General features: G+C 40.1%; 1 protein-coding gene across 2 annotated transcripts in view; it reads right to left on the reverse strand.

Moving 5' to 3' along the window:
• The window catches only part of AK5 (adenylate kinase 5), a 248,648-nt gene that overhangs the window by 86,618 nt on the left and 138,085 nt on the right, over positions 1 to 23,945 (reverse strand). The window lies entirely within an intron of this gene.

A 23,945-nucleotide genomic window follows, 5' to 3' on the forward strand; every position in this document is an offset into this window, starting at 1 on the left:
GTGCAATGAATGAGAAAAGATCCACACCAAGGCACATCACTGTGAAACTTCAGATCTTTAAAAACTTCCAGGGATGGGGGGAGGGTGGGAAGACAGAGGTCACAGTGACAGAGGATGGAAAATCAGAATAACCCCAGACTTCAGTCCGGTGAGGTAGAAGAGAATGGCATGATGCCTTCAACATTTTGAGGAAAGCTGACTGCCACTCTTGGATTAAATACCCAGTAACCCATCAGAATATTATGAGGAAAGAGTAAAACCATTTAGTAATGGAAGACAAAAATTTTTACCTTCCATCAGCTGTTTTTAGGGAAGCTATTATAGGATGTGCTCTAGAAAAATAAAAGAAACTTTAGAGAGGAAGACATCAGACCCCAGACAGTGGAAAGAGGGTCAAACAGGCCCATGCAGAGGAATTTTATAGGCCTTCAGAACAAGCTGCATGAGACAGGTGAGAAGAGCAGGCTTTAGACTTCAGTGATGCCCTGCACACCACTCCTCATCGTTCTTTGAGACTAGAGTGACCAACCATCCTTGTTTGCCAAGAGCAAGGGGTCCCCAGCATGTGGAACTTTCAGCTTTTAAATCAAGACAGAGCCAGGCAAGTTGGGATGCTTGGTAATCTTACTTGGAACTGTGGGCCCTGCTCATTCTTTCAAGTCTGTGCTTTTACATGTGTTCTCTCTTCCCTGCACACACGCTCTCTGCCTGGTCAAATCCTACTCACCTTCTAGGCCCCAGCTCAAGTTTGGAGATGGGGAAATGTACCCATGTCCAGGTAGCTCTGCTCCAGCAGGTGTATTACCAGAACACAGTCTGTTAACCTTCTGAGAAGTCTTTTTTAAATTAATTAATTAATTAATTAATTTTTGGCTGCGTTAGGTCTTCATTGCTGCGCGCGGGCTTTCTCTAGTTACGGCGAGGTGGGGGCTACTCTTCGTTGCAGTGCACGGGCTTCTCATTGCAGTGGCTTCTCTTGTTGTGGAGCATGGGCTCTAGGCACAGGGGCTTCAATAGTTGTGGCTCGCGGGCTCTAGAGCGCAGGTTTGGCAGTTGTGGCACACGGGCTTAGTTGCTCTGCAGCATGTGGAATCTTCCCAGACATCGAACCTGTGTCCCCTGCATTGGCAGGTGGATTCTTAAGCACTGTGCCACCGGGGAAGTCTCCTGAGAAGTCTTTATTCAGGCTGATGCCGAATGAGACCTCTCCCTGCTCAGAGGGGAAATGGCTTTTGGAGTGGGGTTTAGTCCCATTTTTCTGCAGGTTCAGAGACTACAGTCTAATCTTTGTAGGTAATTAAAAACTGTAAATCTTGAGAAATTATTTGCTGTTTTAGGAGTTTCTCTGGTGGTTTTCTCCACCAGACACTTTGCAAAGGCAAAGCTGAAAAACTGTATGGAACTTGCAAAATCCCTGGCACCCCACTTACACTTACTCTGACTTGGGGTCACCTTCATGAACTGGCACACATTTTTCACATTTAAACAAATTTGAAAAGATCATATTTTCTTACATTTTGGAAAGCACTGCTCCTGGTGCTTTTGATCTGCTCTACTATTTTAGGGCACTTGATCCCTTTCAGCCATCAGCCTTCTAAGCTAGTGGCAGTGGGTCTCATGCCAGCTGCACATTAAAATCTCCTGGAGAGCTTTTAAAACATAGTTTTGCCCAGACTTCACTTTCCATAGTGAAGAGCTGCATGTAGAAAGAAGTGCTATCTATTCAACTGACAATGTTTTTTTTCTTTATTAATAAATTAATAAATATTAATTTCCTGCTTTGGTAAATCTATTTGAAATCTCTTTGGAAAACATAAAGCCAACCAGATAGCTATGGTCTGGTTTATAGAATTTAAATATACGTCATTTGAATGCAATCATTCTCAGAGTAAATAAAAGCTGATGAAAATCAAAATGATTAAAAATCTCTAGAAATAAAGCTAGTCAGATATGTGATGAAGAAGTAATCATGTCTTATTTTCTGCTGTTGGTTCATTACAAAAACAAATATAAATAAACAAGAGAATGCTAAGCTCTAGGAGTAGCATTGTCCAAGAAAGGGTACGATTAAAGTAGGAATTGAGGAGAGGGGAATGGGCCAATACTGCCTTTCCCAGCCAGGAGAGTGCAAATATTCCAGCAAAAAGGTTGGTAGTTTGTGAATTGAGGGGACCTGACCCCACTCCTACACCAACAGTCCCAGGAAACACCAAGACCAATAGTGGGTTTGGAAGGTGGATGGCTGGGATCTCAACTGCCCCTGTGGTCCAGCTGGTCAGTCACAGTAGCGTGCCTGCTGTGAGTGCAGCAGTCCACTTTTGAGTGGATAAACACAGGCTCGAACAATAAGCCATCTCATGTTGACCATAAAGAGCTGAAAACCAAAGACTCTTCCTCAAACTTTTTGGACCAGGTAAGTCTTCTCAGACTCTAGTAAGACCCTGAAGGAGAGGAAGAAGGGTCTTCTCATACCATGACTGAGAATGAAACTTCCATTACCTACAAGGACAGGGCTTGATTTAGAAAAATACAGAAATGTTGCATGGAGGCAGGCTACAGTCCTTACCTAACTACTGTACCACTGTTGCTAAAAACGTTTCTAATTTAGAGTTGATATGTATACTTCAAGTACAGCATAACTGTGCTTACACAGTTTTTTACTGATAGAATTGCACAAAGTGACAGAATTGCATAAATCCAATTACTTTGGGTATATAATTATTACATTTAAATATTTAAAAGAATCAGTTTGGTGAGAGCAATTTGGAAATGCGTAGTAAGGTTGAAGATGCACAAACCCATTGAAAGATTGGCTGGCCAACTGGCTCCATTTTACTTGTGATGCCCAGAGGGCTGTGCTGATTTCCCATCTTTCCATTCACCCCAGCAGAGATTTGGAAGAGGAAGAGATTTAGGAAAGACAAGGGCCAGTCTCTTTCCACTTTCTCCCCTGTTATTTGTTATAGAGAAACTCCTACACAATTGAATAAGAAAGTGCCAGGATGTTCACTGCACCAAATTTACAGAATTAAACATTGGAAACAACCTAAATGCCCATTGTCAGAAGAATGGATAACTAAATTGTGTTATAGTCTTACATTGGAATGCTATGTTGCAGTAAAAATGAATGAAGCAGAGTTACATTATCAGCATACATTGAGAAGGATGTGTACAACATGGAACAATTTATAAGGGTCAGAAACATGAATAAAAAAAACCCCTACATTGCTTGGAAATACACAATCTATTTTACATAAAATAAATCTTTATTGAATACCTACCCTGTGCCAGATGCAGTTTTAAGTGCTGGTGATATGGCAGTGAATAAAGCAAAGTGCCTGCTTTCCTGGAACATATATTCTAGTGACATAGCTGCACACAGAGTAGAAATATAAAGACAGATGTGGGATTGATAAAGACTGAATTCAGAATAGTAGACAACTCTGCAAAGGGCCAGGGGAAGTGATTGTGGCAGGGCACAGAAGCCTTCAATTATTTGCAATATTTTATTTCTTAAGCTGGAAGGTGGGTAAATGGTGTTTGCTATATCATTCTCTATATCTTTTAGTCTCTTATATATCTTATAAAAATTGATTTAGTTTTGTTTCCTACTTCTGCTTCTACAAATTTCTTTCGTTCCTTTAAAAACAAGTTTTCCTCCATAGATAATAGGAAGGTCAAATGAAACATAAGAAGATTAATGGAGATGTTCTGGGAACTAGCTTTTAGTATTTAAGAAAGTCTATGCGTTTGGAAATGACACAAACTCTTGGACGTTTTGAATAATATTGTTTCTAGAGAAAGGAAGAAGTTCATGGAAACACCAGCACAGAGCCGGGCCCAAAGAAACTAAGCAACTGCTTGTGAAATTAAGGACTGATTGTGGACTTAACTTGTTTGCAAGGAAAAGCCTGGGAGGGGTTCTGCTACACGTCCTAGAGACTTAACTTAGCCTGGCCACGAGGGTGACTGACATTTTGGAGGACTGGCCTCTTGATCAATGGACTGCAGATATTTTAGTATTTAAAATACTAAATGCATCCTGAGTCATGTGGGACTAAATCTGACCCAGTTTGACAGCTCTTATTTCAAACAATTTAGATAAACAGCCTTATCTAAAAATCTTCCTCCTTAGAATTCTTTTGTCCCATCAATAATCCTTGCTTTATTATTGAACTGTATCTGATTAAAAAGAAGTGGAAATATTGCAATACTACCCTTAATACACTTTGGCCCAGTAATCCCGGTATTAGTAATCTCTCCTAGAATAATGATCAGAGATTTGGGCAAAGTTGATGTGTAATGATATGCCAGGGCAGCAATGTTTATAGCAGTGAAAAGATGAACAATAAGTGCCCTGCAGTGGGGGAATGATGAAAATAAATATAGTACACCTAGTACTATATTTATAGCAGAATAGTAGAATTATATTTTATACTGTCATTAAAAGTGTGTTTACAAAAATGATTCAATGACATGGGAAAGTCTATATTATTCACTGAAAAAGTTTGATTATAACTTGATTAAATATCTATCTAGTAATCAATGAAATGCTCCAAAATATTAATGTTAATTTTCTTTTTTATACTCATTGTAATTTTCCAAACTTTCCCTGGCATGTAGTTTTGATTCTATAAATAAGAAAAAAGTTGTTAAACTAAAAAAAAAACAAAACAAGGAAATGGAAGCATATTATGTACCGAAAGAGAAGCAATCTTGACATTTTGACAGACTTGACATTTTTTACAATCTTAGACATTTGTTTATAGGGCTTGCTCATTTTATATAAGCCTGTGAAGAGATTAACTCCTATGACTGCAAATACTAGGATAAAATATATGCTAGTTTTTGTGTGCATATGTGAGTAGAGGTTTTCTGGGGATCATTATTATAGATTCTGGGGCAGCAGCATGACTTACTGGAAAGAGATGAACTTGGAGTGAATACATTACTAGTTGTGTGACCTTGGGGATAATGATACTTTCCTCCCAGGGTTGTGGTTAAGATGAAGCCAGATCATGAGAGCTCTGGGCACAGGATAGGCACTTAGTAAAAGCTGTTGACTCTAAATTTTCTTCAAGGTTATGAACATACAGTAAAAAACTGCAAGTTTTAGGTTGTGTTCTCTGCCAGTTTCCTCTAGACAAGATTAATTAAAAAGCAAAGTGGTTTTAAAAGGAGTGTTGTTGCATTTACTGTTTAGAACCAAGTGTGTTCTTCATGAGTCAGCAAACTTCTAAATCAAAGACAAGACAAGCGGGGCTTCCCTGGTGGCGCAGTGGTTAAGAATCCACCTGCCAATGCAGGGGACACAGGTTCGAGCCCTGGTCTGGGAAGATCCCACATGTCTCAGAGCAACGAGGCCCGTGCGCCACAACTACTGAGCCTGCGCTCCAGAGCCCGCGAGCCACAACTACTGAAGTCCGCGCACCTGGAGCCTGTGCACCGCAACGAAGAGTAGCCACCACTCGCCACAACTAGAGAAAGACTGCGCGCAGCAACGAAGACCCAACGCAGCCAAAAAAAAAAAGACAAGACAAGCAAACAGAAGCCCCATCCCTACTGCCACATGGCGTGCCTCCAAAGTCCATCCTGTCTGTTCTTCTCTGGGGCCATTCCCACTCCTGACCTCGTGGGGAGTTCTAGCAAAATCATCAAAGGGTAAATGAGCTCCAACTATCTTTGATTCCTCCTCACCCCAACACCCCATCTTCCTTTAGATCTTGGAACTGAGCATGGTTTCCTGGTTTTCCAAAGTCCCCTTCAAGGGCTATCCTGAAGTGGAACCATAGTGTGGTGGTTAAAACTTAGTCTCAGTGATGTCAGACTGCCTGGTTTTGAATCCTTGACATGTTACTTAACCTTTCTGGGTCTTAGTTCTACATCTGTAAAATGGGAATTAAAAAAAAAAAAGCCTCACAAGATTGTGGCCAGGTTTAATGCATGTAATGTGCTCTGCCAGGTTTAATGCATGTAATGTGCTCTGAATAGTGCCTGAAACATAGAAAGCACTCAAGAAATTTTAGCTATTATTATGATTACTTTTCTGGCAGGTTCTTACTCTAAAAATCCCTCATAAATGCGAGGCTAGAGGGCAACCTCCTCAGTGAGGAGGTGGTGGAGGCTAGGAGCACAGGTTCTGGCACTGGAGGGGATGGAGAGGGTGCAGTGTGTTACAGCTCTGCCTCTCTCCCGCTGTGTGATCTGGGAAAAGTTGCTTAGTATCTCTAAGTCTCAAGTGAAACTTGGGGCTGCAGGTAGGGTTGTTAAGATAACTGAATACTGCTTACCATTGTGCCTGATTCTCTGTAGGTACTTGATACATTTTAGCAATTATTATGTTCTAAGTGTATGGTATATATTATCTCATTTAGTCTTCACAAAACCCCCGTTTTGCAAGTGAGGAAACTTTGGCATTGAGAAGTTCAAGGTCACACGGGTAGTAATTGGCAGAACCAGAGCTTAAATCCAGACAGTCTAACACCCCAACCCATGGTTTTAACCACAGTACACCCCTGCACAACACCAGCTCTGCTTAATGATAAGGAACTCACTTGTGCTTCGGTCAATGGCCAACAATTACTTAATATGTTTCTACTCCTCCTAATAGGGTTACCTTTTAAAAGAAAACTCCTATGATTTTTGATATTTCATAATACAATAATTTTTACTGGTCTGAATTTAAGCCTGAAAAGGGTTGTACAATTAACAATGTTCTAAGATGACAGAAATTTTATTCAGCTGCAGTTAGTTACATTTGGTTAAATGATATAAGCTAATAATGAAAAATTGAGAGAGACCGTCTAGTGACACAATATCACCCCCCTTTAGATTCCATAGAGATAGGAGTTTAGGTACTGAAGCAGGCTAGTGGGGGTGATATTTAGATATTTCTGGGATAATGACGGTGGGAGTTGATGTTACACACACACACACACACACACTTTGGCCCTTTCTTAAACAAACAGACTCAGAGATGGAAAGGACCTTAGGAGGCATATAAGTTTCCCACCCAGTACAAAAATCAATTTTTGTAAGCATCCCTGAAGAATGGCTACCTAGAATTTGTTTGAATATCTTCAGTGAGGTATCCAGCTGGATAACACTAGTTAGAAAACTCCTTCCTACATTGATCTGAATTCCACCTTTGTAATTACCATCTCTAGGACCTGATTCTCTCTTACATAGTAATATAGAAGTCTAGTTCCCTCTTCTAAAATAATATAGTCCCTTACAGAAAACCGAACTTCTTCACTGAACAGGTAATTGTTGAGCATGAATCAGGTGCTGTGCAAGGCACTGGAAACAGAGTTGTGAACCAGACCACAAGCCCCACCCACCGTGGAGTGGGCAGGCCATACTCTCAGGAAAACGTACTTCTCCACTTAGATATTTCCAGATCCTTCAACCACTTCTCGTCTGATAGTTTTTAGATCCCTTAACATCCTGCTACCCTCTTTTGAAAACATGTAAATTAAAAAAATGTCACCATTGCATGTAGATTTGTTTTAATCCCTGTTCTCTGTTTATAGTTTATAGAATATCAGGCTTCTTCCTTGTACTTCCCTTTGAGATTCTTCTTTATTCTGTTTGTGAAGAAAATATTTCTGAATTGCCTTCCTATACTTTCTCAAGCATTATGCAAAGAATTGAGGAATTATAGTGAAGTAGACATTGTCCGGGTCCCTAGGTATAATCTCCTGGGGGAGAAAGACATGTATACAAATGGCCATAACACATGTGATGAGTGCTATGACAGAAATAGGAATAAGTTCTGGTAAAATTGAGGCAAGTCTGCTGAAACCTTTCAGGATGGGACTGGAGTCCCAAGTAAATTTTTACTGTTTTATTATTTTCTTCCTCTCTGTGCTATTATTTAATGTATTTTGAAGGATGGGGTCCTTCCAAAATCCTGAATGGTAAAACTGTTGTTCTATAGTATTTTCTACCTACATTCAAAAGAGGATATGAGAAACTTACAGTAAATAATCATCATGGGGCTTCCCTGGTGGTGTAGTGGTTGAGAATCTGCCTGCTAATGCAGGGGACACGGGTTCGAGCCCTGGTCTGGGAAGATCCCACATGCCGCGGAGCAACTGGGCCTGTGAGCCACAACTACTGAGCTTGCGCGTCTGGAGCCTGTGCTCCGCAACAAGAGAGGCCGCGATAGTGAGAGGCCCGTGCACCGCGATGAAGGGTGGCCCCCGCTTGCCGCAACTAGAGAAAGCCCTCGCACAGAAATGAAGACCCAACACAGTCAAAAATAAATAAATAAACAAATGTGGGGTTTAAAATGTTCTGATTAAAAAAAAAAAAATCATCATGTTAAGACTTTATGTTTCTGTAACTACACGTATAGTGTTTTACATCTGATAGAATGCCTTGATAGAAATCAGCTCTTTAATCTTCACATTATTTTCTTCATTCTATAGATCTGGAAACTGAGACTCGGGGAAGTAAGTGGATGTGTCAACATCACAAAGCCACTAAGTGGTAGAACCAGAACTCAAACCCGTCCAGGACTCTAAGCCTGGGGGCCTTTATTTGCCTAGCTGCAACCACCATTCCTGATAAAACCATGGATTTGACACAAGAATTCCCGAAACCCCATAAAAAAAGACAGATAATTCATCAGTTGGTGGACAATGGTAACCTCGCTCCTTGACAACCGACTCCAAGGAGCAAAGGGCAAACTCCTCACATCCCTTTCTTGCCACTCACATTTAAGTCTGTATGAGCCTGTGTTTGCTTTTAGATTGGGTTTTCAGGCTTTTGTGCACTCTCCCCACCCTTACTTCTGTAAATACATAACAAGCCCAGAAGGTTATCTGGTTTCCCATTAACAAATTTCCTGTCTTTTAAGGCTCCAAGGCACATCACATCACGGGTCGCACATGAGTTCTATTTCCTTTCCTTTATTATGCAGGGATGCTATTATGTTATCACAAATATTTTCATTTTGCCTTCAAAATGACAGGGCATTCAAGGTTATTCTGATTAATAAGATGTCACAGGAGCTCATGAAATTAATTATAAAACCTGTCTAACAAGAATAATAGGGTTTTTGAAAAGAAAAAGCAAACGGTCTTTACTGATCAGTCCTTCATATGTTTTTACCCCTGGAGTATATCCTATTGCTTTGAAATGAGGAATTCTATCAGTTCTTATTTCCTTCTGCAAAGATTTCTCCTCTAGTCCTGTGATGGGTCACACCAGACCTGCATTGTGATGAGGCATTCACTTTTATGTCTCAGAGTGTGGAAATATACTGAACTTCTGGCTCAAAATTGGTAACCTAAGTGACAATGCTGCTGTTTAGTGTTTAATATCTATACTGAAAATATGAAGGATATCCCTGACTTTTCAGCGAAGAATGGTGAAAATACATCCTTATATAATTTATGAGGTTTGAAAATGGGACTTGTCTTTCTCCTTACAGAATCAATTAGCTGCAAATGGCCCGTGGCCCATGCAGACAGTCAGGAAGGGCTGGCTGCCTGAACGTGCAGCAAATATTTTTGTTTTAGTGTTTGGGGAAAGCTAGACTTACATCTTTCTGACCTTGGTCCTTCTCCCTCTCTTAAGTCCCTGCTTTCATGCTTCCAAGAGGCCACCAATAGTTTTCACTACCAAGTACAGGTACTTCCTACAGAGCTGAGAGGTAAACCTGGCCATTCCAGCTTCCCAGCTTCAGTCAGTCCTTGTAGAACTTGCCGCAAAAACCTGACTTACCTATTAGAATAAGACTCAGGGTGTCAGCTACAACTCGATAAATCTCCAAATTATGATCAGTGCTATATTGCTGAAATATACTGTTTTGGGAATGGCACTATTTTAAATCAGCTTTACACATACAACCTAACACAGGTTTTGGCTTAGTGTAATATTTCTTGATTTAGAAGCTGAATATCTCTACGGAAATTCTTTTGAAATACACCCGCGTGCACACACACGTTAAAGTCTGTTATCTGTTCTGACCGGGGAATGTGGCATTATGATTTTATCCAGTAAGTCTATTTTGATCCTGGCACTGTCCCTGTCACAGTGTAGTAGACACAAAAGAAGTACATGATAGCGTCCTCCCTCTCAAGAAGAGGAAATATTTACTGGATGGTCGACTGTGTCAGGTGCTTTTACGTGGATCATCTCTTTTAATGCAAATAGCCTGAGGGTATTATGTCTGTATTTACAGATGAAGAAACTCAGGCTTGAAGAGGTTAAGTAACTTGCAACCCATGAGTGTGGCACTGAATTTGAACTAGGTCTGTCTGGCTCCACAGTAATGCTTTTTCTCATAATGGATGCATGAAGGAGACAATCAGGGAGTAATATGAGTCAGTGTGCAATGAAATACAAAATTACATATAATCAAGTGCTAAGACTTAGGGTATGAACCTCAAGTGCTTTGGGTGTTCAGTGGGACAGGCAAGAAATGAATGTCTACTCTAATTATTAGAGAAGGTCTCAAGGAAGAAGAAGCAGGGTTTGAAATGATCCTTGTAGGATTGCTAGGATCAAATATTCTTTTAAATAAAGAGCTGGTTCATATTTGTGACATAGAGTTATATTTTTAAAGAAGTCAAATGTACTTCTAGGTCTTCTGGGCTTTGCTCCCTAACTGTGGTCTGTCCACTTCCCTTCCTGTCCTTGGTGCACCATCCCTTACACTGCTAATGCTCTGCCCTGTTAGCATATTCGGTAAAATTCCATTACTGAGTGAAGCATACTATGGACAATCTCTGTGCCCCTTGGGAGTTCCTCCACCCTCTGTATCTTTAGTCCTAGAAGAGTGTCTGGCACCTCTGGGACACCCAACTAACATTTGCTAAAAAAATGGAAAAAAATGAAAAGGATCGATGGGTCAAAAACCAATTTTCAGGACTAATGTCAAATGGGCTCTCATACTCTATATGAGACTCCAATCCTGTTAGGTTTCCTTAGTTCATTCTTTGCTGGATTCCACAACGTTTCAATCCTCCACTTGCTTCAAATCTTGCACTCTTAACAGGTGGTTTTCCCTCATCAGCGTCCCACTATTAAACATACAAACCCACACTCCCATCCGATCGATGTTCCTTCTGTTACAACGCGTGTGTGGTCCCTGTTCTGTTCTTAGGCCTGTCTCTCCACCTGTGCTTGAAAACCCTGTGCTTTAGTTCCTCCTGCATTCAGAGGAAGCTGCCTCTCTCTTGTCTATTATCCTTCTCATGAATGAGTGGATCCTTCCTATGAGTTTTTAAACATGTTCAAGTGTCTTCTATTACAAACAAACAAGACAGCCTCCCCCAGCAGCTCTTTGGAAGGTCAACAATTTCCTCCACATTTCTATATACAATGGCCATTTTCCATTCTCCCTTTTTCTAATCTTTGAATCAACACTTGACACTCTCTGCTTCTTGAAATACTGTTTTCTTTGGCTTTTAGAATACCACATTCTGCTGACTGTCCTCCTATCTTTCTAACAGCTTCTTTCACATCTTTTTTGCTGCCTTGTCTTCCTCTACCCAGCCTTTAAATTTCCTCAGTACTCAGCTTTAGACCCTCTTCTCTCTCTTCTCAATTCTGCTCTCTTTCTTTAAGTATCTCATCTCCACTCAGTTTCAAGCTCTACCTATATTCAGAAGCTCACAAATTTATACGTCCAGCCCAGATCTTTCCGCTAAGCACCAGACCGGTGTATTTAACTCTTCACTTGAATTCTCTACTTGGGTGCATTAAAGCACTTTGTACTCAGCATGTCTAAAATGACACTCATGCTCTTTCCTAATGGAGCTGGTGTCTTCTTAGTGTTCTTGCTCAGTGAATGTCACTACCATCCACCCAGCTGTACAAGTTAAAAACCCAGGCATCATCTTCAACAGCTTACTCCCTCTTGGCTCTCATTTCCATTCCAACACAAAGTCCTGTTGATTTTACCTCACAAGTACCTCTCAAATTCATCCCTTCCTGTCCATCTCCTCCACTACTCCACTCCAAGGTACCATTCATGATCTCTTGCCTGGACTGCTGCAGCCTCTCCCTGGACTTCCCAGATCCATTCTCACCTTCCTCCAAGTGTTCTTCATATTGCAGCCAGAACAATCTTTTTTTAAATTTAAACACAAATATAATGTTAACACACCCTCTTCTACCTGAAACAAAAGAAAACAACTCTTCAGTACTTCCCATTGCCCCACTCTCCAGGCTCATCTCACACCCCCTTCCCCCTTACTCTGCAATCAGTCACACTAGCCTCATTCCAGATGCTGTGCCTCTTCCTGCTTATACAGGCTATTTCCTCTTTCTGAACATCCCCTGTGCCCCCCATCCTTTCCTGTTCTTTCACTTTCTCACACATACCTGGTTACCTCTTACTCATCTTTCAGATCTCAACTGAAGCATCTCTTGTCTTAGAAAAGCCTCGCCTCACCTCACTGATCACCTGACCACATCTACGCACTGCACTATGTACTTCTTTTTTTTTTTTAATTTTTATTTTATATTGGAGTTTAGTTGATTAACAATGTTGTGTTAATTTCAGGTGTACAGCAAAGTGATTCAGTTATACATATACATGTATCTATTCTTTTTCAAATTCTTTTCCCATTTAGGTTTTTACAGAATATTGAGCAGAGTTCCCTGTGCTATACAGTAGGTCCTTATTGGTTATCTATTTTAAATACAGCAGTGTGTACATATCAATCCCAAACTCCCAATCTATCCCTCGCCTCCTCCTGGTAACCATAAGTTTGTTCTCTAAGTCTGTGAGTCTCTTTCTGTTTTGTAAATACATTCATTTGAATCACTTTTTTAGGTTCTACATATAAGTGATATCATATGATATTTGTCTTTCTCTTTCTGACTTACTTCACTTAGTATGATAATCTCCAGGTCCAACCATGTTGCTGCAAATGGCATTATTTTATTCTTTTTAATGTCTGAGTAATAGTCCATTGTATATATGTACCACATCTTCTTTATCCATTCATCTGTCGATAGACATTTAGGTTGTTTCCATGTCTTGGCTATTGTAAACAGCACTGCAATGAACATTGGGGTGCATGTCTCCTTTTGAACCATGGTTTTCTCTGGATATATGCCCAGGAGTGGGATTGCTGGGTCATATGGGTAGTTCTATTTTTAGTTTTGAAGGAACCTCCATACTGTTCTCCAGAGTGGCTGCATCAATTTATATTCCTACCAACGGCATAGGAGGGTTCCCTTTTCTCCACACCCTCTCCAGCATTTATTGTTTGTAGATTTTTTGATGATGGCCATTCTGACTGGTGTGAGGTGATATCTCATTGCAGTTTTGATTTGCATTTCTCTAATAATTAGCAATGTTGAGCATCTTTTAATATGCCTCTTGGCCATCTGTATGTCTTCTTTGGAGAAATGTCTATTTAGGTCTTCTGCCTATTTTTTAATTAGGTTGTTTGTTTTTTTGATATTGAGCCACGTGAGCTGTTTGTAAACTCTGGAGATTAATCCCTTGTCCGTTGCATTGTTTGCAAATATTTTCTCCAATTCTGTGGGTTGTCTTTTTGTTTTGTTTATGGTTTCCTTTGCTGTGCAAAAGCTTTTGAGCTTCATGAGGTCCCATTTGTTTATTTTTGGTTTTATTTCCATTACTCTAGGAGATGGATCAAAAAAGATATTGCTGCAATTTATGTCAAAGAGTGTTCTATGTTTTCCTCTAAGATTTTTATAGTAACTGGTCTTGCATTTAGGTCTTTAATCCATTTTGAGTTTATTTTTGTGTATGGTGTTAAAAAATGTTCTAATTTTATTTTTTAACACGTAGCTGTCCAGTTTTCCCAGCACTATTTATTGAACAGAATGTCTTTTCACCATTGTATAGTCTTGCCTCCTTTGCTGTAGATTAATTGACCATAGGTGTGTGTTTTTTTCTGGGCTTTCTATCCTGTTTCATTGATCTATATTTCTGTTTTTGTGCCATACCATACTGTTTTGATAACAGTAGCTTTGTAGTATAGTCTGAAGTCAGGGAGCCTGATTCCTCCAGCTCCGTTTTTCTTTCTCAAGATTGCTTTGGCTATTTGGGGGTCTTTTTTTTTTTTTTTAACATCTTTATTGGAGTATAATTGCTTTACAATTGTGTGTTAATTTCTGCTGTATCACAAAGTGAATCAGCTATATGTATACATATATCCTCATATCCTCTCCCTCTTGCATCTCCCTCCCACCTTCCCTATCCCACCCCTCTAGGTGGTTATTCAGGGTCTTTTTTGTCTCCATACAAATTTTAAGATTTTTTGTTCTAGTTCTGTGAAAAATGCCATTGGTAATTTGATAGGGATCGCGTTGAATCTGTAGATTGCCTTGGGTTGTGTAGTCATTTTGACAATATCGATTCTTCCAATCCAAGAACATGGTATATCTTTCCATCTGATTGTGTCATCTTTGATTTCTTTCATCAGCATGTTATAGTTTTTGGAGTACATGTCTTTTGCCTCCTTAGATAGGTTTATTCCTAGGTATTTTATTCTTTTTGATGTGATGGTAAATGGGATTGTTTCTTTAATTTTTCCTTCCGATCTTTCATTGTTAGTGTATAGAAATGCAAAAGATTTCTGTGTATTAATTTTGTATCCTGCAACTTGACCAAATTCATTGATGAGCTCTAGTAATTTTCTGGTAGCATCTTTAAGATTTTCTATGTATCATGTCATCTGCAAACAGTGACAGTTTTACCTCTTCTTTTCCCATTTGGATTCCCTTTATTTCTTTTTCTTCTCTGATTGCCATGGCTAGGACTTCCAAAACTATGCTGAATAAAAGTGGCAAGAGTGGACATCCTTGTCCTGTTCCTGATCTTAGGGGAAATGCTTTCAGCTTTTCACTGTTGAGAATGATGTTAGCTGTAGATTTGTCACATATGGCCTTTATTATGTTGAGGTATGTTCCCTCTATGCTCACTTTCTAGAGAGTTTTTATCATAAATGGGTGTTGAATTTTGTCAAAAGCTTTTTCTGCATCTATTGAAATGATCATATAGTTTTTATTCTTCAATTTGTTGATGTGGTGTATCATACTGATTGATTTGTGGATATTGAAAAATCCTTGCATCCCTGGGATAAATCCCACTTGATCATACACACTGCAGTATGTACTTCTTCTCCCAAACACTTAATTCAGTTTTAATATTATATTTATGTGATTATTCTACTATTATCTATTTCTACCATAAAAGCCATGACAGTAGGAACCGTGTCTTCTTTTGCTCACCATATATTTTCAGTAGCTCATATAAGAGTCTGGCACATCAGATATTCTCTACATTCGTTGAATGAATACATAAATTAATACAGTTGAAGTCATGGGCATGGCTGAAGCAGCTGTAAAAGAAGAGGGACCCTCCCACTCCTGACAGAGCCCACTAAGGCATCTGGACGGGTTTTTTTTTTTTTTTAATAAATTTATTTATTTATTTTTGGCTGTGTTGGGTCTCCGTTTCTGTGCGAGGGCTTTCTCTAGTTGTGGCAAGTGGGGGCCACTTTTCATCGCGGTGCGCGGGCCTCTCACTATCGCAGCCTCTCTTGTTCCGGAGCACAGGCTCCAGACGCGCAGGCTCAGTAATTGTGGCTCACGGGCGTAGTCGCTCCGCGGCATGTGGGATCTTCCCAGACCAGGGCTCGAACCTGTGTCCCCTGCATTGGCAGGCAGATTCTCAACCACTGCGCCACCAGGGAAGCCCTGGACGGGTTTTAAACAGAATGAGTATATAACAGTGTCAGACATATTCTTCCTTCCTTGAAAGCTGGCATTAAACAAACAAACAAAAAAAAGGAACTTGGTGAACACAGTATTTTAAAGGCAGGGCAGAGTAAGAAAAACCATGCTGGGGGGTGGGGAGGAGACAAAGAAATAATGGCCATAGAGGTGGCATAAACCCAGGGGGCCAAGAGTTCTGAGAAAGCAGAAGTGCCATCAAGCATCTGGAGTTCCAGACATTGTAAGAAACAGGAAATGTTCTCCTGACTTGACATTAATTAGATGACTCTTAATTGTCTTTTAGGGGAATAGGTAGGCAGAAGTTGTTTTATAGGGCAGAATGGAAGGTGAGGACGTAGGAGCAGGGCAGCTGACATCTCTTTCACCAAATATGGTGTTGAAGGAAAAGGGAGAGGAAAGACAGTATCCTACTTGGCCTTTCTATGACACTTGGCATTGTTGATGGCTACCTCTTTCTTCAAAGTGGGGATGGTGGCTTCTTAGATAGAGAAAAAAGATACTCTGAAGATGAGAAATTTAGAAAGATAAAGCAGTATCAGTTAATGGCGCAAGGTCCTGGGGCAAATGGAAGGAATGGGATCAAGGACTTGGGCAGATGCTGCATCTAGAAACTCTGTTGTTAGGAGCATATACATTATGAATTGTTATGTCTTCCTGGAGTATTGACCCCCCCCCCCTTTATCATTATGTACTGCCCATCTTTATCCTTGATAACTTTCCTTGCTCTGAAGTTTTGCCCTGTCTGAAATTAATATAGCTATTCCTGTTTTCTTTTAATTAGTGTTAACATGACATATCTTTCTCCATTCCTTTACATTTATCTATATGTGTTTTATATTTAAGATAGGTATCTTGTAGACAGCATGTGGTTGGATCTTGTATTTTGATCTACTTTGAAAAACTCTGTCTTTGAAGTATTTAGATCACTGATATTTAAATTGTTTGTTGATATAGTTGGATTATCATCTAGCATATTTGTTATTTTCTATTTATTGCCCATGTTCTTTGTTTTTATTTTTGTCTTCCAAACTTTTTCTGCATTGGTGGCTTTAACTGAACATTTTATATGATTACATTTTCTTTCCTTTCTTAGCATATCGATTATATTTCTTTTTAAACCTTTTTTTAGAAAGGGTGGTTGCCCTAGAATTTGCAATATACATTTAAACTAATCCAAATCCACTTTCAAATAAGTGGACAGTACAAGTACCTTGTAATAACAAAATATTCCTAATTCCTCCCTTCCATCCCTTGCTGTCATTCATTTCACTTATACATAAACACACATAATCAAATATATTGTTGCTATTATTTTGAACACACTATTATTGGTTAGATCAATTAAGAATAAGAAAAATAAGTTTTTATTTTACCTTCACTTATTCATTCTCTGATACTCTTCCTTTCTTTATGTAGATCCAAATTTCTGACCTATATCATTTTCCTTCTCTCTAAAGAACTTCTTTTAGCATTTCTTGCAAGGCAGGTCTACTGGTAACAAATTGCCTCAATTTTTGTTTGTCTGAGATAGTCTTTATTTCTCTTTCACTTCTGAAGGATAATTTCACAGGATACTAAAGTCTAGGTTTTTTTTCCTTCAACTCTTTAAATATTTCACTCCACTCTCTTCTTGCTTGTATGGTTTTTGAGGAGAAGTCAGATGTTTTTCTTATCTTTGCTTCTCTGTAGGTAAGATATATTTTTCCTCTTGCTTCTTTCAAGATTTTTTTCTTTGTCTTTGATTTTCTGCAGTTTGAATATGATTATGGGTAGATGTAGTTTTTGTTTGTTTTTATATTTAACCTGCTTGGTGTTCTCTGAGCTTCCTGGATCTGTGGTTTGGTGTCTGACATTAATTTGGGGAAATTCCCATCATTATTGCCTCAAATATTTCTTCTGTTTCTTTCTCTCTTTCATTTCTTTCCAGTATTCCCATTACATATATTGATATATTACACCTTTTGTAATTGTCTCACAGCTTTTGAATATTCTGGGGTTTTTTTTCAGTCTTTTTTCTCTTGACTTTCAGTTTTGGAAGTTTCTCTTGTCATATCCTCAAGATCAGAGATATTTTTCCTCACCCATGTCCAGTGTATTATTGAGCCCATCAGAGACATTCTCCATTTCTGTTACAGTGTTTCTGATCTCTAACATTTCTTTTTGATTCTTAGGATTTTCATCTCTCTGATTACATTAGCCATATGTTTTTGCATGTTGTCTACTTTTTCAATTTAAGCCCTTAGCATATTAATCATAGTTTTAAAGAACTCCTATTCTGATAAGGCCAGTATTCCTGACTTATCTGAAGACTCTTGTTCTAATGCTTGTTCAGTCTCTCCAAACTGTGTTTTTACCTTTAGTACGCCTTATAATTTTTTGTTGAAAGGTGGATGTGATGTACTAGGTAAAAGGAACTGCAGTAAATAGCTTTTAGTACTGTAGTGGTAAAGTGTGGGGGGAGGAGACACGTTCTATGGAGTGTACATAGTCCTATGATTAGGTCTCAGTATTTTGCTGAGCCTGTGCCCTTGGACTGTGAACTTTACCACTGCTTCTCAGGTTTCCCCCCCTTAGATGAGACAGGATGGCTGAAGGAGGATGGAGTTGAGTATTTCCATTCTCCTAGGTAGATTAGGCTCTAATAAAACCCCAGTAGGTTAGTTTCTCCTGAGAGCAGGTCTTGTTAAGGACAGAGTGCTCAGGTGGCTTTCAAAATGATTTTTTTTTTCTCCTCCACCTGCTGGAAGCATGAGGAGACTGATATTTACTGTGAGAATCTGGTAGAGCTCCTAGTGGTAAAACCCACAAAAGTGTGGGGACCCCATGACTGGATGCCCATGGAGTTTTTATCCTCAGACTTGCCTACATTGAGTCTCCAGCAATTCATCAATTACAGTTTAGGTTTTCTTACCCTGGCCCTGGTTCTTGTGGAGGTTTTCTGCTCTGGTAAGTTGTGATTCTCTGAATCTGCCTGTCTCTCCAATTTTAGGTGCAGCAGTTTGCCTTGTGACCTCACTTCTAAGAAGAGACTTTTCAGTTTGTTCAGCTTTTTACTTGTTAGGACAGTGGTAATTTTTAAGCTCCTACATGCTAGACTGAAAACCATAAGTGCTCCATTAGCATTCACTTAACTGAAGCAATGATGGCCTCTGTCAGCTACAGAAAGACACTGATTGCTGAAAAGTTGGGTTTGGGGGAGGAGAGAAAAGGGTTCACATTTATGAAGCATTTGTTCCCTACAAGATACCTTACACTCCCTACTTCTCCAAACAGCATGTCTAAGTGGGGTTACTGTCATCACTTTTGAAAAGAGGAAACCCAGGCTCGAAAGAGTTAGCAAGAGTTAACAAGTTATCAAAAAGTTACATATTAAGTAGAAGAACTGGAAATCATTTTATTGACTTTTTAAAAAAATGGACATTTATTGAGCACATACTGTGTGTTGGGCAGGAGAGCAGAACACAGTCCCTGCAATGCAAGAGGATATTACAACACAGGGATCCCCCAAGAAGGTGACATGTAATGAGAAGGGCTTCCTCACGGAGAAGCGTGGTTCTGATGGAGCACGAGTAGGGGTTATCCGGCATAGGGGTGATAGGGTTGCGGAAGCTTCCACATAGAGGAAAGAGACTGTGCAAAGCACAACCCACTTGGGGGGAACTGCAAATGGCTTGGTGTGGCTGGAGCATTCAGTGTGTTTTGGTGATTGGCAAGGGATGAGTTTGGGGAAGGAGGGGAGAGGGTCAGACTCTAATTTGAAAGTTCCCATGTATTATGATAAGAGGTTCTGATTTAATTCTGACATCAATGAGGAGCCATGAAGAGTTTTAAGCAGTGGAATGTGATGACTGACTTGGCTTTTCAGCAAGATGATTTTGATGGGTGAGGAGCCTGGGGAAGGGAGACTGGTTAGGAGACTGTCTCAGTGGTCCTGGGGAAGAAGGGTCAGGGTGTGAACCAGGACAGTGGCAGTGGAACTGGGGTGGGAAGGAGAGATGCCTGCACAGGAGAACTGACCAGCTGACCAGCTTCTTGATCAAACTGATGTAGGGAGGGAGAGAAAGGAAGGAGACTAGGAAGATGCCCTGGTCTCTGGCTTGGGCAGCTGGGAGGATGGTGGTATCCTTCACAGAAATAGGGGAAACAGAAGGAAGAACAGATTTTGTGGAGGAAGATGGTGAGTTCAGTTTTGGACGTGTTGAGTTTGAGATGCACATGGGAAACCCAGCCAGTGCTGTTTAGCAGGCAGACATAGGCGCTGGGAGCCCACCAGGGAATTCTGAGTGAAGCTGAAATGCCCACATTTCCTCACTATTCCTTGTGAACAGAGCCCCAACTTTGTTGAGGTTTCCATGCCTTAGGAAAAGAGAAACTGGCTGTGGTCAAGCTTCTCAAAGGAGAATATGTGCAGTGAGGATTGAAGGGTCCCTGGCCAGGATGCTGGCGGGCACCCGCACTGAAATAATAGACCAACAGAGTGGAGCTCAGCAAGGAAAGCAAGAAAGAGTGAGCCAGGAAGTAGGAGGAGTGCCAGAGAGAGAACACATGGTGGGGGACAGAGCTTTGTGGCCCAGGCTGGCTTCGCACTCACTAAACCCGTCTCTCTCTTCCTGGGCACCTGAGTAAGCTCCATTTTCCATCCTTTTGCCTCTTCGCACAGAGGGAGAGCCAGTGACTAGGGATGTCAAATGATCGTGGGATGAAGAAATGTGCAATGAAGAGCAGGTCTCCCTTCCCATGCTTTTTTCCTTCCCATCCATGATCCCTCTGGAGGTCTCGCTGGAAGGAAAACACTCAGATTTTGAGTTTTATTTGTTACCGTAGCAGAGCCTCACCTATCTTTCTTGATCCTGCCTCTGCAGTCAGACGGCTGTGTTTGAATTCTGTCTTTACCTCTTGCCAACTGTGTGACCTTAAATAAACTGCTTAATTTCTCTGTACCTCACTTTCCTTATCAGTAAAATGGGGATAATAATGTCAATTTCACGTAATTGTCTCAGGGTAAAATGAGGTAATAAATGTGAAGCACTTAGAACAGTATTAAATACTATAGAAGTCTTAGAAGCTAATGGAGAGGACACTGTCAAGAAATGAGGATGGTTTATAGCCGCGGTCAGCAAACTACAGCCTGCAGGTCAAATCCACTCTGCTGCCTGTTTATGCACAGACTCTCAGTTAAGAATGGGCTTTACATTTTCAAATAGTTGAAATAAATCACAGGAAAATATGTGGAATTCAAATTTCAGTGTCCATAAATAAAGTTTTACTGGAACACAGCCATACTCCTGTTTAAGTATAGTTGTGGCTGCTTTTGCACTACAATGGCAGGGTTTGAGTAGCTGCAGCAAATCCCTTATGGTTCACGAAGCCTAAAATATTTACTACCTGGCCCTTTACAGTAAAAGTGTGGTGGATCAAAGGCAGCAAAGGTCAAGAAAGATAACTAAAAAGTGTTAACTGGGGGTCTTCTCTGGTGGTGCAGTGGTTAAGAGTCCACTTGCCAATGCAGGGGACATGGGTTCAAGCCCTGGTCTGGGAAGATCCCACATGCCGCAGAGCAACTAAGCCCGTGCACCGCAACTACTGAGCCTGCGCCCTAGAGTCTGCGAGCCACAACTACTGAAGCCCGTGCGCCTAGAGTCCGTGCTCTGCAACAAGAGAAGCCACCGCAGTGAGAAGCCCGCGCACTGCAGCGAAGAGTAGCCCCCGCTCGCCACAACTAGAGAAAGCCCGTGTGCAGCAACGAAGACCCAATGCAGCCAAAAATAAATAAATAAATATATTAAAAAAAAAAAAAAGCGTTAACTGGAATTGGTGATAGATTACCAGTGACCTTGATAATGGCTTTATTTGGATTGTGAAAGCATAAACTAGATTTTGGTTCTGGGGTGATCATAGTTTGATTCCTGACTCAACTGCTTGTTAGCTGTTTGGTCTTGGGAAGTCATTTAACCTCTATGAGCTCCAGTTTCCTGAGCTGTAAATTGGGGATAAACAGAGCTACCTTCTTGAGTTATTGTAAAGATTAGCAATAATGCATGTAAACCATAAAACACAGTGTCTGGCTTACAGTAAATACTCAATAAATGCAAACGCTTGCTAATTTAATCTTCTGTCCCCCAAATTGCTGTTCCTTTATAGGTAATGCCTTTTCACTTTTAATATTTTATTTTTGTCCTCTGTGTTCTCGATGTTTTACATTATATGCCAAGTCTTTGCTCAAATCTCACCTCTTTAATGAGGCCGTCCTAGTTAATATTGACTCTCCTATTTAATACTGTAATCTGCCCTCCCCAACCCAGCATTCCTAACCCTCCTACCGTGTTCTACTTTTTTTTTCTTCTCATAGCACTTAACAATCTAGAGAATTTACTAATATATTATGTTTATTATTTGCTCTCTGTCTTCCCCACCTGTATGGAAGATCCTTGCCTGTTCTATACAATTAGATAGTCCAAGTGCCTAAACGGTACCTGACACATAGTAGGTGCTCTGTTAATATTTGTTGAGGAACTAAATGGAAAAAGAATAGGCGAGGATTTTTTTTTCCTGCTCAGGACTGGATGTGCTCCTTCAATCTGGGGACTTGTCTTTTCTCACCTCTTTAAAGTTCTCAACCATTATCTGTTAAAATGCAGCTCTGCCCCGTCCACTCCATTTTATCCTCCTGGAACTCCTGTTAGAATATGTTGACCCAGTCATTCCATCCTCAGTGTCTCCGAAGTTCTTTTTTTGACAATGATTTAGCTCTCTGTTTCATTTGAAGGAAATTTCCTCAGCTCTATCATTGTCTCTCTCTCTCTTTTTTTTTTATCAGGGTATAGTTGTTTTACAATGTTGTGTTAGTTTCTACTGTACAGCAGGTTCTTATTAGTTATCTCTTTTATATATATTAGTGTATATATGTCAATCCCAATCTCCCAATTCATCCCACCCCCCACCCCATCATTGTCTCTTTTTAGCTGTGTCTAGTCTACTCTTCAACCTGTTAATTGAATTTTTATTGCAATGACTATTTTTTTGTGCCTAGAATTTCTATTTCTTCCTCCCTATTCCTTCCTGCTTCTTCCTTTCCATTCTTCCCTGCACTTGTTTCATGGTTTCTAATCTTCCCTTTATCTCCTTGGATATTTTAAATATTCCCAGATTAAGATTTCTTTCAGGCTTTTCTGTTATCCCCAGTCCTTGGAGTGTGAACCCTTCCATTTGTTTAATCAGCTGGATTTCTTGCTACGGTTCATTTCTTGGTGCGGTCTGTAATTTTGGATGGTGAGCTCACTCTTCACAGTGGTTGTCTGGCATTTGCCTCTACTGGGGTCTTAAGAGTTAGCAACTGAAAAGGTTCCAAAAAGGCACCACTGAATGGCCTGTCTTTGGAGGTGAGGATGAGGGTGGCGGAGTGCAGGTGTTAAGGAAGGTGCCCTGAGTTCACTTCCCCACTGTGAAACTATTTGTGTAACTGTGTGCAAATTACTCTTGGAGTCTTAATTCTCTTAATTATGAAATAAAGATAATAATTCCTATTTCCTAGAGATGTTGTGAGGAATTAGTGAGATAGTCAAGTTAAGGAACTTAGCACAATGTTTAGTATGTATGAAGTGCTTAATATATGCTAAAAAATATTTTAAATACTTGTCAATATCTTCTCCTTGCTTTGTGATATAAGGGAAGAAACATAATGCTTGTGAAAATAGCTTCTGAATATGTATATGAAACAGAGAGACAGCCATTACATTTGGACACTGGTCAGATCTATCCCCTTTATTTGTTACACATATTAGCTGAAAATAGGGGAAAAACAATTCCAGAAGAACATGCTCACTTGGCTTTCAGCCACCACAGAGGAGCACTGATGAGAGATGGAAGGAAGGAAGTTTCAGACATGGTGCTTTTTAAAAAATAAGGCCTAATTAGAGACTGGGATCATTTGCCAACTATTTTGGATCATTAAAATAGAGCAGGAGGAAGAGTTCTTCTGCTGAGAAAAAAATGACCCAGATAAATTTCTTTGGTTTTATTCAAATAGAAAATATATTAATTTCTTGGCTGTGTTGTCCTTGGTCATCAGTCCCTTTCAAAGGTTAGAAAGAGAAAAGCAGAGCCCTGAACCTGTAACCAATGCTTAGCAAATACCGTGTGGGCTTATTACAGGGAAGGGATAGAGACACAGGCAAATTCTTGGCCAAGAGAACCTCATGTAACCTCACTTC

The sequence above is a fragment of the Eubalaena glacialis genome, chromosome 3, assembly GCF_028564815.1.
Source record: "Eubalaena glacialis isolate mEubGla1 chromosome 3, mEubGla1.1.hap2.+ XY, whole genome shotgun sequence".
NCBI lineage: Eukaryota > Metazoa > Chordata > Mammalia > Artiodactyla > Balaenidae > Eubalaena > Eubalaena glacialis.